The sequence below is a fragment of the Cetorhinus maximus genome, unplaced genomic scaffold (genome assembly GCF_964194155.1).
Source record: "Cetorhinus maximus unplaced genomic scaffold, sCetMax3.hap1.1 HAP1_SCAFFOLD_495, whole genome shotgun sequence".
NCBI lineage: Eukaryota > Metazoa > Chordata > Chondrichthyes > Lamniformes > Cetorhinidae > Cetorhinus > Cetorhinus maximus.
The window spans coordinates 69,362-81,546 of NW_027596437.1; the positions used below are offsets into that span (position 1 = coordinate 69,362).

Below are 12,185 nucleotides of genomic sequence, written 5' to 3' on the forward strand. Positions count from 1 at the left end.
ATTGACGTCCAATTTGGGTTCCACCAGGGTCACTCAGCTCCTGACCTCATTACAGCCTTAGTTCAAACATGGACAAGAGAGCTGAACTCCCATGGTGAGGTGAGAGTGATTGCCCTTGACGTCAAGGCCGCATTTGACCGAGTGCAGCATCAAGGAGCCCTAGCAAAACTGAAGTCAATGGGAATCATAAGGAAAACTCTCCGCTGGTTGGAGTCATAGCTAGCACAAAGGAAGATGGTTGTGGTTGTTGGAGGTCAGTCGTCTCAGCTCCAGGACATCACTGCAGGAGTTCCTTAAGGTAGTGTCCTCAGCCCAACAATCTTCAGCTACTTCATCAATGGACCTTCCTTCCATCATAAGGTCAGAAGTAGGGATGTTCGCTGATGTTTGCACATTGTTCCGCGATTCTTCGGATACTCAAGCAGTCCATGTCCAAATTCAACAAGGCCTGGATAATATCCAGGCTTAGGCTGACAAGTGGCAAGTAACATTCACGTCACACAAGTGCCAGGTAGTGACCATCTCCAACAAGAGACAATTCAACCATTTCCCCTTGATGTTCAACGGCATTGCCATCATTGAATCCCCCACTATCAACATTCTGTGAGTTACCATTGACCAGAAACTTAACCGGACTAGCCATAGAAATGCTGTGGCTACAATAGCAGGACAGAGGCTAGGAATCATGCGAGGAGTAACTCACCTCCCGACTCCCCAAAGCCTGTCCACCATCTAAAAGGTACAAGTCAGGAGTGTGATGGAATACTCCCCACTTGCATAGATGAGTGCAGCTCCCACAACACTCAAGAAGCTTGACACTGTCCAGGACAAAGCAGCCTGCTTGATTGGCATCACATCCACAAACATTCACTCCCTCCACCACCAACACACAGTTGCAGCAGTGTGTATCATCTACAAGATGCACTGCAGGAATTCACCAAGGGTCCTTCGGCAGCACCTTACAAACCCACGACCACTACCATCTAGAAGGACAAGGGCAGCAGATAGATGGGAACGCCACCAGTTGAAAGTTCCCCTCCAAGTCACTCACCATCCTGACTTGGAAATATATCACCGTTCCTTCACTTTCGCTGGTTCAAGATCCTGGAACTCCTTTCCTAACAGCACAGTGGGTGGACCTACTTCACATGAAGTGCAGCGGTTCAAGAAGGCAGCTCACCACCACCTTCTGAAGAGCAACTAGGGATGGGCAATAAATGATGGCCCAGCCAGCGAAGCCCACATCCCGTGAATGAATAAAAACAAAAATCACCTCACACTTCTCCGCAACGAACATCATCTGCCACCTATCTGTCCACTCCACAAACTTGCCTCCGTCCTTTTGAAGTTCAACATTGTGCTTCTCAAAGTTTACAATGCTTCCAAGTTTCCTATCATCCCCCAACGTGATCAGTAGTTTAGTGGGTGTAGGGTCAATTGAGCAAGAGATGAATTTCATGGACAAGATGAGCTCTGAGAGGGCATGAGGGGGGATGGAAGGGAAACTACAGAAAGATGTGAGTTCAGGGCTCAGGTATTGGGGAACTTTAGGGAGGGCGAGTGGAAAGGAGGGAAGCAGCAGAGGCAGCTCATCCGATTGTCTCAATCTTAGTGACAAAGAAGCTCCATGAGACCCTCACACCAGTTGTTGGGGGTGAGGATGGAGGGAGAGCATTTCAAAAGGAATGAACTTGTGTTAGAGATTTTAAAAAGGTTCAACACATTGTGCCTTTTAACACAAAACTAATTTATTTATATTTATCCAGAATATTCGCCCCCCTAAGTGGTCTGTAGTTTATTAACATCAGCAGAAACAGATCCCAATGAACATGGTTCAGTCCTGGATGTGATTAACAGCAAAATCCCACCACTTTAGTCACTTGTGAACTCGCTGGTGTGTCAGCAGGTTGGATGAGGTAGTGAGTCCCTTCCCACACTGAGGGCAGGTGAATGGCCTCTCCCCAGTGTGAATTCGTTGGTGTGCCAGCAGCTTGGATGAGGTAGTAAATCCCTTCCCACAATGGGGGCAGGTGAATGGTCTCTCCCCAGTGTGAATTCGTTGGTGTGTCAGCAGGTGGGATGGATGAATAAATGCCTTCCCACACTGGGGGCAAGTGAACGGCCTCTCCCCAGTGTGAATTCGTTGGTGTGCCAGCAGATTGGATGAGGTAGTGAATCTCTTCCCACACTGAGGGCAGATGAATGGCCTCTCCCCAGTGTGAATTTGCTGATGTGTCAGCAGGCTAGATAACTGAGTGAATCCCTTCCCACACTGGGGGCAGGTGAATGGCTTCTCCCCAGTGTGAACTCGCTGGTGTCTCAGCAGGTAGGATGAGGCAGTGAATCCCTTCCCACACTCAGAGCAGATGAAAGGTCTCTCCCCCGTGTGAACTTGCTGGTGTGTCAGCAGGTGGGATGACTGAGTGAATCCCTTCCCACACTGGGGGCAGGTGAACGGCCTCTCCCCAGTGTGAATTCGCTGGTGTACAGTGAGTTGAGATGATCGCCTGAACCCAGTACCGCAGTGAGAGCATTTAAATGGTCTCTCGTCAGTGTGAACACGTTGATGGGACATCAGCTCGCAGGAACTTTTAAAGCACTTCCCACAGTCTGGGCATTTAAAAGGTCTCTCTTCACTGTGAACTCGCTGGTGGCTCAGCAGGTAGCTTGAAAGAGTAAATCCCTTCCCACACGTTGAGCAAGTGAACGGCCTCTCCCCAGTGTGACTGCGCCGATGCTCTTCCAGCTCTGACGGGAATCTGAATCCCTTCCCACAGTCCCCACGTTTCCATGGTTTCTCCCCGATGTGGCTGCACTTGTGTCTTGACAGGCCAGATGATCGGTTGAAGCCTCGTCCACACACAGGACACATGTACGATTTCTCTCCACTGTGAACGGTACTTTCTCCTTCCATGTTCAAAATCAAATGATATTCAGGGCGAATGTCAGATTCTGCTGTGATGTTTTGTTTCTGTTTCCCGACTGCAAATCCTCCCCTTCTAATACCCTGTGAAATTGATTTAAAACAGAAAAAAAGTTGTGAGAGAGAATCCACAAAAACACAAATGCAGGTTGTGAAATTGAGCTGCATGAATCTGGTAATTTGTGGGGCCGGCACCAGGGAAAAGTGACCATGAAAACTGCCGGATTGTCATAAAAACCCAACTGGTTCACTAATGTCCTTCAGGGAATGGAACCTGCCACCTGGTCTGGGTCTACACAAGACTCTGGCCTCCATGGGATGAAAGAGAGAGGTGGGAGGTGCAGGGGGTGAAGATGTGTTTAATACATCTTCAGCTCAACCAGAACTTTGGCAGAATATCCCAAACCCTCAACATCCACTACCTAGAAGTACGAAAGTAACACGTGTCAATGAACACCATCACCTCCAACTCACACACCGTCCTAACTTGTCTGACATCCAGTACTGGATGAGCAGAAAGTTCCTCCATTGAAATGTTGGGAAGATGAAAGCCATTGTCTCCACTCCCTAACCACCGACTCCATCCCTCTTGCAGCTCTCTGAGGCTGAACCAGACTATTCACAATCTTGTTGTCAAATTTCAGCCCAAGCCGAGCTACTGACTACAAATCACTAAAACCACCCATTTCCACCTCAGTAACATCGCCCAGCTGTGCCCCTGCCTCAGAGCACAGCCCGGTCCCCACGGTGGCGCTCTGGGTTCCTGTTCTCATTGATAGGGGACTTTCTGACCCACAGGGCATTCTGGATAAACCAGCCGCCATCGAGACCAATCAGTGAACAGCCATTTTTTTCCCCCAGTTGGTAAATTGGAAGATCCATGGCAAGGGGGATATTGGACAGGAAGCACAATGAGAGGTTCGGACACTTTATTAAATACTTACAGCAGAAGCACATTAATCTGATCAGAGATCACTTCCTCACGAGCAGCCAGCGGTGTGAAGCCTCCTGAGATTCCGGTCCCTCAGTATCTGTGGATGGAAACCATCCTGGTACCTTGTCTATCTTTCAATACAGACAGCTTATCCAATATCTCATCAATTTTAAACCCTTCAAGAGTCTCAACTATCTCCTTTTTCATCAGGACCTGTGCAATGTCTTTTTCTTTGGTAAAGGCAGGTGCAAATTGTTAGTTTAATACCTCAGCTATGCCCCTTGCCTCTATGTGTAAATCCCCTTTGTGGTCCCTAATCAGCCCCACCCATACCTTTATCACCCTTTACCTAGTTGTATGCCTACAGAAGACATTTTAATTTTTAAGTTACCTGCCAATCTCTTTTCATACTCTCTCTTTGCTTCTCTTAATTGCTTTTCCAATTCTGCTTTGAACTTCTTTTATTCAGCTTGGTTCTATTTTACACCTGACATCTGCAAGAAGCACATTTTTTCTTCTTCATCTTAATCTCTCTCGTTTTTGTCATCGTGAGAGCTCTGGACTTCTTGCCCCTATCTTTTGCCTTGCGGGAATAAACCTTGACTGTGTCTAAACTACCTCTTTTTCAAAGGCTGCCAATTTTTCAGTTCCAGTTTCACCTGCCAACCTTTGATTCTAACTTAACTGGGTCAGATCCATTCTTACCTCACGGAAATTGGCTTTCCCCCAGTTCATTATTCTCATACTTACCTGAAACCTTTGCCTACAGACAAACTGTTTCACTTCCACATTCAAACTTTGATGATATTCAGGTCCGGATTAATCAAGCGACTCTGTCAGATGTTGATGTGATGTTTGGATTCAGTTTCCCGTCTGTCAATCCTCCACTTCCAGTGCCCTGTAAGTTTACAATAACCGTCACTATAAATCCAGGACAGAAACTGAGAAGGGAAAAACATTTCTCTTGATTTGAGTTTGCTGTGTGTAAATCTTCCCCTTCTAATCCCCTGTAAAAGGAGTTTCCAAAATCCATCCCTGTCAGTCCAGGATAGAAATACACAATATCATCTCCTCCTGCTGACAGTGACGATCGCGCATGCGCCCTGCTGCACAAGATGGCGGCCGTTAACCCGGGTCTCTCACCTAGGGACGCGGATCGGGGGAACTGCCGCCCACAGATACCAGCGAGGAACCGGTAGCTTGTTATTCTGGCTTCAGAACGGCTCAAGGTGTTTACGAAACCTGCCCGTCCACCGGCCGGCTGCATCTCTCCCTCAATTCCGCCCTTTATCTTACCGGCTGCGAACCTAACAAACAAGCAGCTTTCTTTCGCCCTCACTCACACTGCGCATGCTCCAAACTCGAGGCGGGACTGCACCTGCGCTCTGATGTCCAGCTCCAGCAGCCACACTGCACATGCAAACGTCACAATGTCCAGGTGATTGACGGCAGCTCCGGACCATTGGTGGATGGGGGCGGGACTGCAGGATCAAGGGGGTGTGGTTGGCCCTCCAACCAATCGGAGTGAATGAGGGGCGGGGTTGAGCGCGGATCTCCCTCATTGGCTGAAACTCTGCATCATTTTGAAAACTGATTTGTCTCAAACTCCAGGAGATAGCTGGACTTTTCTGTTTGTGGCTTTAAACAGATGAAACCCTGTGGGTGTGGAGCAAACATTTCAACATTTATTACTGAAATTTGGGAACATGGTGAAACGAGGCACAAACTTAAAGGAATAACTGGGCAGACAGGGAATGTCACCACAACAAGGGGAGTCCTTGGTTTCAATAAATGAGCAGGCAGGAGGGTTTAGGACAGGTTAGGGAGATGATTAATACTGTCATCATTCAGAACAACACGGAATGTAAAGGAAAAACTGATCTCAAAGACAATCTGTTGTAATATGTATGAAGGGAATGTGCTGAAACAGGTTTAAAGGAGTTAGATATGTTTTCTATAGTGCACAATCACATCAAAGCTTCAAAGATGAGACATGAAAGCCCTCGATATTAATCATGACAAGTGGGAAGCTAACTGATGATTGATGCAATTGGAAACACCAGCTGTTTGCAGGAGTTCACCACCACAGCGACATGTGGTTTCAGAAACTCCAACACAGACAATCAAGGTGTCAGCAGAGATCATCCCACAACAGGAGTAAGGAATACCTTCATACGGGGCACTTTTGCCTTTACAGTATCGGCTTGTTCAGCCATCAGATGGAGTGCAGCAGATCATCTCATCTGATCTCACCAAAGTTCTGAGGCTGCATTCCCATCATCTCTCACAGATGAACAGATGCTAAACATATGGGACAATCACATTAAAATCTGGAACTCAGATGGGAATATGGATTGGTGTTAGGTGGGAAGATCTGGATCAATGTCTTACTCCAGGAAGACTTAAAATCAGAGTGACAGTATTTCAGAACTGATTCCTGTGATATCAGTGATCCCATTGCTAGTATGACTGATGGAAGTATTTAGTGGAGACAGTAGCATGTTGGAAGATGATGTACAGAAGGATTTTCTAAACTAACTGAGGATAATAGTGAGAGGAAAGGAAGGGATCTGGAAAAAAAAACTCTTCATGTTGTTACAAAGGACATCCACTTGGTTTGACACACACACACACAAACCCACATGGATACACTTCCTATCGATCAGGTGGACCAGGTTTTGCCTCACATCGCCAACCCGACTACTGACTAGGACTGGGGATAAAGTATCAGTGTCTGTAAGGACCAAAATGTTATAGAAATTCAAGTAAACATTACGCTCCAGGGACTCAAAGCAGTTTTGACTATCTAATTCCAGCACTTTCTCTGAACCTTAATCTATAATGGACAACATCTTGAACAGAAGCAACAACAAAAAGTTAAGCCATCAACAGATATTGAGCGGTCTATGGCCACCCTGGTGATCAGCCCTGGTGGGAGATTTTAGACAATACAGGACATCTTTGCATAATTTCAGCCCCTACTTTCCTATTGGTATTACAGATAAACCCCCTTATATTGATGGTCTGGGTGAAGGTCAGGCCACAGAGCAGAATGGATGAAATGATGGCTCCAAACTCCCTGTAAATCTAACACTCTGAATACTGTTTTGTAGCCATCTTTCCATCCATTCTGCTGCCTGGACCTTCACACCACACAGCCTGATCTTGGTTACCCTGTAGGTTGTACACACTGTTATGGATAACAAGCTGGTTACAAAACAGAAAACAGAGAGCAGAGGTTAAGCAAAGTGACTCAGACTGGTAAAAGATGGGAATTGATGCTCCACAGGAAGCAATGCTGGGGCCACTGTTACTCACAATTTACATAAACAATTTGGACTCAGAAATCAGAAACCCAATTTTAAAATTTGGGAGCAGAATTTCAGTAAATCACAGATAAGAATTCCCAGTTAACAAAACTTTGTTGCACAATTCATTAAATCTTTAATTCAGTAGCAGAGTGTACAATGACACGAGGAAGTGATGAACTGATTTATTTATGAATTGTTGTGGTGTCTTTGATGAACGGACCACAGGAGACTCAGGTACAGGTTACGATTGTTTATTCGAGCAATTGCAAGGAGGGCACCATCTCAATGTAGCATGAGAAAGTACTCTGCTAAACTACAAGTGTTCATCATATTTATACATTATTGGTCACGTTCAAGAACAATTTCCAGATTTCGATCTCATCAACATATAGGTTTACGTTAAACAGACAAGTCTCTGGTACAAAAGTACATGCATTATCTGACCCCACCTTCACCCAGGCAGAGACCTGCCTTCCTATCTAAGCTGGAACCATCTGTCCTTCCCCTATCTGTTGAAGAGCACACTTAATCTGTTATTGCCATCCTCTGACTCCAGTCTAGCTCCCAAAACTCCCAATCTATCATATTTACATTCTTCTTCGTCCAATATGGCCTTGCTGATGCTCGCAAGGAATGTGCAAGGTTCAGCATTCTCTCTGTCCCAGCCTGAACTTTAAATGTTAACTACTTAGCAATTGTGGTTTTGCATGCTGGGATATTTTAAGTCAAGTCCCTTGACCATTACTGTATTCCTTTATTTCCCCCTAACATGAATTAATTGATTACCAAATTGGGAAGTACAGTTAATACTGAGGAAGACTACAACAAAATCCTAGGATCTAACACACACACATCAATATAACAGGGAATTCTTGAAAACACAGTGCAGGTCCTTCTTTATCTGGAGATCAGATGTCTGTTGTATAATTGTCCCAGTAGTTAAAAGGATCATGTGAATTCCTCCATGTGTTATTTCAATGCAGACTTTACATTATTTATTTTTAACTATGTCTCACTTTTTAAAGGTGCTATGTCAACACAAGTTGTTGTTGACATTGGTTTAAAGTAGTGGACTCAGGACTGTCATTAATAAACCTTAAAAACTTCAGAATAATCACCACAGTCATTTTTAAACTGGAGACTTATTCCTGCCATTTCAGTTTCAGTCAGGAACAGAGCACAGTTTTACATCAATCTCTGATTTAAAAGCACATTCCCAGACTGCCTGACTCAGGTTGAACAACCACAGTTGTAAAGGAACCTTCTGCTCTGTGCCTAGGAGCTTTGAACCACGATGGTTCCAAACAGAAATCAGAGGGTTAGATTTACAGGGAGTTTATATTTTTCCATCCACTTTTCTATGTGGCCTTGGACTCCACACAGTCTGAACTTGGTCATCTTTAGGCTGTACATACTGCATAGAAATGGCTGTGACACATTTCTTACACACCTCAGGACTCACCCACATGTGGGTTTTGCTGTCAGTGAAGAGAGATGAGAAAGACCAAAGTGTCATTTGTCCCTCTCAGTGTGACCCTGAAGGACTGTGACCAGGATAAACTTCTGTTCCTGCCGAATGATCCTCCCTCAGATTGTCCTTTCTGAGCTCCAGCCAGGTGATGTTAAACACTCAGGTGGGAAAGACAAAATTGTACAACAATGTGTGAAAAACAAAGTTTGACATGCTATGTGACATTTATCCAGAATATTAAACAGCAGCCCATTGATATGGTTTATTAACTTATATACGAACATGCGAATTAGGAGCAGGAGTAGGCCACTCGGCCCCTCAGGCTTGTTCCGCCATTCAATAAGATCATGGCTGATCTGATTGTAATCTCAACTATACATTCCTGCCTACCCTGATAACCTTTCACCCCTTGCTTATCAAGAATCTATCTATCTCTGCCTTAAAGATATTCAAAGACTCTGCCTCAACTGCCTTTTGAGGAAGAGAATTCCAAAGTCTCACAACCCTATGGAGAAAAAAAAATTCCTCATCTCTTTCTTAAATGGGCGACCCCTTAAGCAGTGTCCCCTAGTTCAAGATTCTCTCAGAAGAGAAAACATCCTTTCCACATCCACCTTGACAAGGCCCCTCATAAGCTTATGTGTTTCAATCAAGTTGCCTCTTACCCGTCTAAACTCCAACAGATACAAGCTAGTCTGTCCAACCTTTCCTCATAAGACAACCTGCCTATTCCTGGTATTGATCTACTAAACCTTCGCTGAACTGCTTCCAATGCATTTACATCCTTCCTTAAATAAGGTGACCAATACTACACACAGTACTCCAGATGTGGGCTCACCAGTGCCCTGTATAACTGAAGCATAACCTCCCTACTCTTGTATTCAATTCCCCTCACAATGAACGATAACATTCTTTCAGTTTTGCTTGTTGCACCTGCATGCTAATATTTTGCGATTCATGCACCAGGGCACCCAGATCCTTCTGAATCTCAGAGCTCTGCAATCTCTCACCATTTGAATAATATGCTCCTTTTTTTATTCTTCCTGCCAAAATGGACATTGTCACATTTTCCCACATTATATTCCATTTGCCAGATCTTTGCTCACTCACCTAACCTGTTTGGATCCTTTTTTAGCCTCCTTATGTCCTCTTCACAATTTATTTTCCTACCTGTGTGTCATCAGCAAATTTAACAACCGTACCATCGGTTCCTTCATCCAGATCATTTATATAAATTGTAAAGAGTTGAGGTCCCAGCACTGATCCTTGTGGCACACCACTCATCACATCCTGCTAATCAGAAAAAGACCCATTTATGCCTACTCTCTTCTTCCTGTTAGCTAGCTAATCTTCTATTCATGTCAATATGTTACCCCCTACACCATGAGATTTCATTTTCCGCAATAACCTTTAATGAGGCACCTTATCAAATGCCTTCTGGAAATATAGGTACAGTACATCCACCAGTTCTCCTTTATCCACGGCACCTATTACTTCTTCAAAGAGCCCCAATAAATTGGTTAAACATGATTTCCCTCTCACGAAACCTTGTTGACTCTGCCTGATTACCTTGAATTTATCTAAGTGCCCTGTTATAATGCTTCTAACATTTTCCCTATGACAGAAGTTAAGTAACTGGCCTATAGTTTTCTGCTCTCTGTCTCCCTCCCTTTTTGAATAAAGGAGTTACATTTTCTCTTTTCCTATCTGATGGAACCTTCTCCAAATCTAATGAATTTTGGAAAATTAAAACCAATGCATCAACTATCTCACTAGCCACTTCTTTTAAGACCCCAGGATCCATCAGGACAGGGGGACTTGTCAGCCCGCAGCTCCAACAATTTGCTCAATACCACTTCCCTGGTGATTATAATTTTCTTGAGTTCCTCCCTCCCTTCCAATTCCTGATTTACAGCCATTTCTGGCAAGTTACTTGTACCCTCTATAGTGAAGACGATGCAAAATACCTCTTCAATTAATCTGCCATCTCCTTATTTTCCATTAATAACTCCCCTGATTCACTTTCTATAGGAGCAACCTTCACTTTGTTAACTTTTCATTTTTAAATATCAATATTTACTCTTACTATCTGTCTTTATATTTCTAACTAGCTTTCTCTCATATTCGAATTTTTCCCTCTTTATTAATCTTTCAGTCATCCTCTTTTTTTAAATTCTGTCCAGTCTTCTGAGCTGCCACTCATCTTTGCACAATTATATTTCAGCAGAAACAAACTCCATCTGCCAGAATGAAAGAATTCAATCCTGAACAGGATTAACAGCCACAGTAACCACAGATTTCAATCCCCATAGTCACTTGTGAACTCGCTGATGTGTCAGCAGGGTGGATGACTGAGTGAATCCCTTCCCACACACAAAGCAGGTGAATGGCCTCTCCCCAGTGTGAACTCGTTGGTGTGTCAGCAGATCCTTTTCACTTTTGAAGGTCTTCTCACACTCAGAACATTTAAAAGGTCTCTGATCAGTATGAACAAGTTGATGTGTCAGAAGGTGGGATGACCGAATGAATCCTTTTCCACACACGGAACATGTGAATGGCCTCTCGCCAGTGTGAACTCGCTGATGTGTCAACAGGTCAGATGAATTGGTGTATCCCTTCCCACACATGGAGCAGGTGAATGGCCTCTCCCCAGTGTGAATTCGCTGGTGTGTCAGTAGTTTGGAAGGCCGATGAAATCCCTTGCCACAGATAAAGCAGGTGTATGGGCTCTCCCCAGTGTGAATTCTCTGGTGATTCAGAAGCCTGGATAATTGGTTAAATCCCTCTCCACACAAGGAGCAGATGAACGGTCTCTCCCTCGTGTGAATGCGCTGGTGTGTCAGCAGGTAGGATGACTGAGTGAATCCCTTCCCGCACACAGAGCAGGTGAACGGCCTCTCTCCACTGTGAGTTTGCTGGTGCCTCAGAAAGTTTGATGAATGACCGATTGCCTTCCCACACACGGAGCAGATGACTGAACTCTGCTCAGTGTGAATGTGCTGGTGTCTCAGAAGGTTGGATGAACTAGTGAATCCCTTCCCACACACGGAGCAGGTGAATGGCCTCTCCCCAGTGTGACTGCGTTGATGAATTTCCAGCTTTGACGGGGAACCAAATCCCTTCCCACAGTCCCCACATTTCCACGGTTTCTCCATGGTGCCGGTGTCCTCGTGGCTGTCCATGTTGGATGGTCAGACCAAACCTCGTACACAGTTTATCCCCGTTGTGAATGATTAGATGTTTTTTCACGCTGTGCAATTGGTTAAAACATTTCTCCTTCTACATTAAAGGTTCAATGATATCCAGCACCTGATGTATTGAGTGAATCTGTCAGATTTTGACGTGATTTTTGGTTTGAGTTTCCTGTCAGCAAATCTTCCTGTTCACTTCCTTGAACTGCTGTAGTTCATGTGGTGTCGGCGCTGTTAGGAAGGGAGTTCCAGGATTTTGACCCAGCGACAATGAAGGAACGGCAATATATTCCCAAGTCTGACTTATGATGGAAAAAAGGTTATTGATAAAGCAGCTGAAGATGGTTGGGCCCAG

General features: G+C 44.7%; 1 pseudogene; it reads right to left on the reverse strand.

The window, feature by feature from the left end:
* The window catches only part of LOC144673857 (uncharacterized), a 63,785-nt pseudogene that overhangs the window by 6,871 nt on the left and 44,729 nt on the right, over window positions 1-12,185 (reverse strand).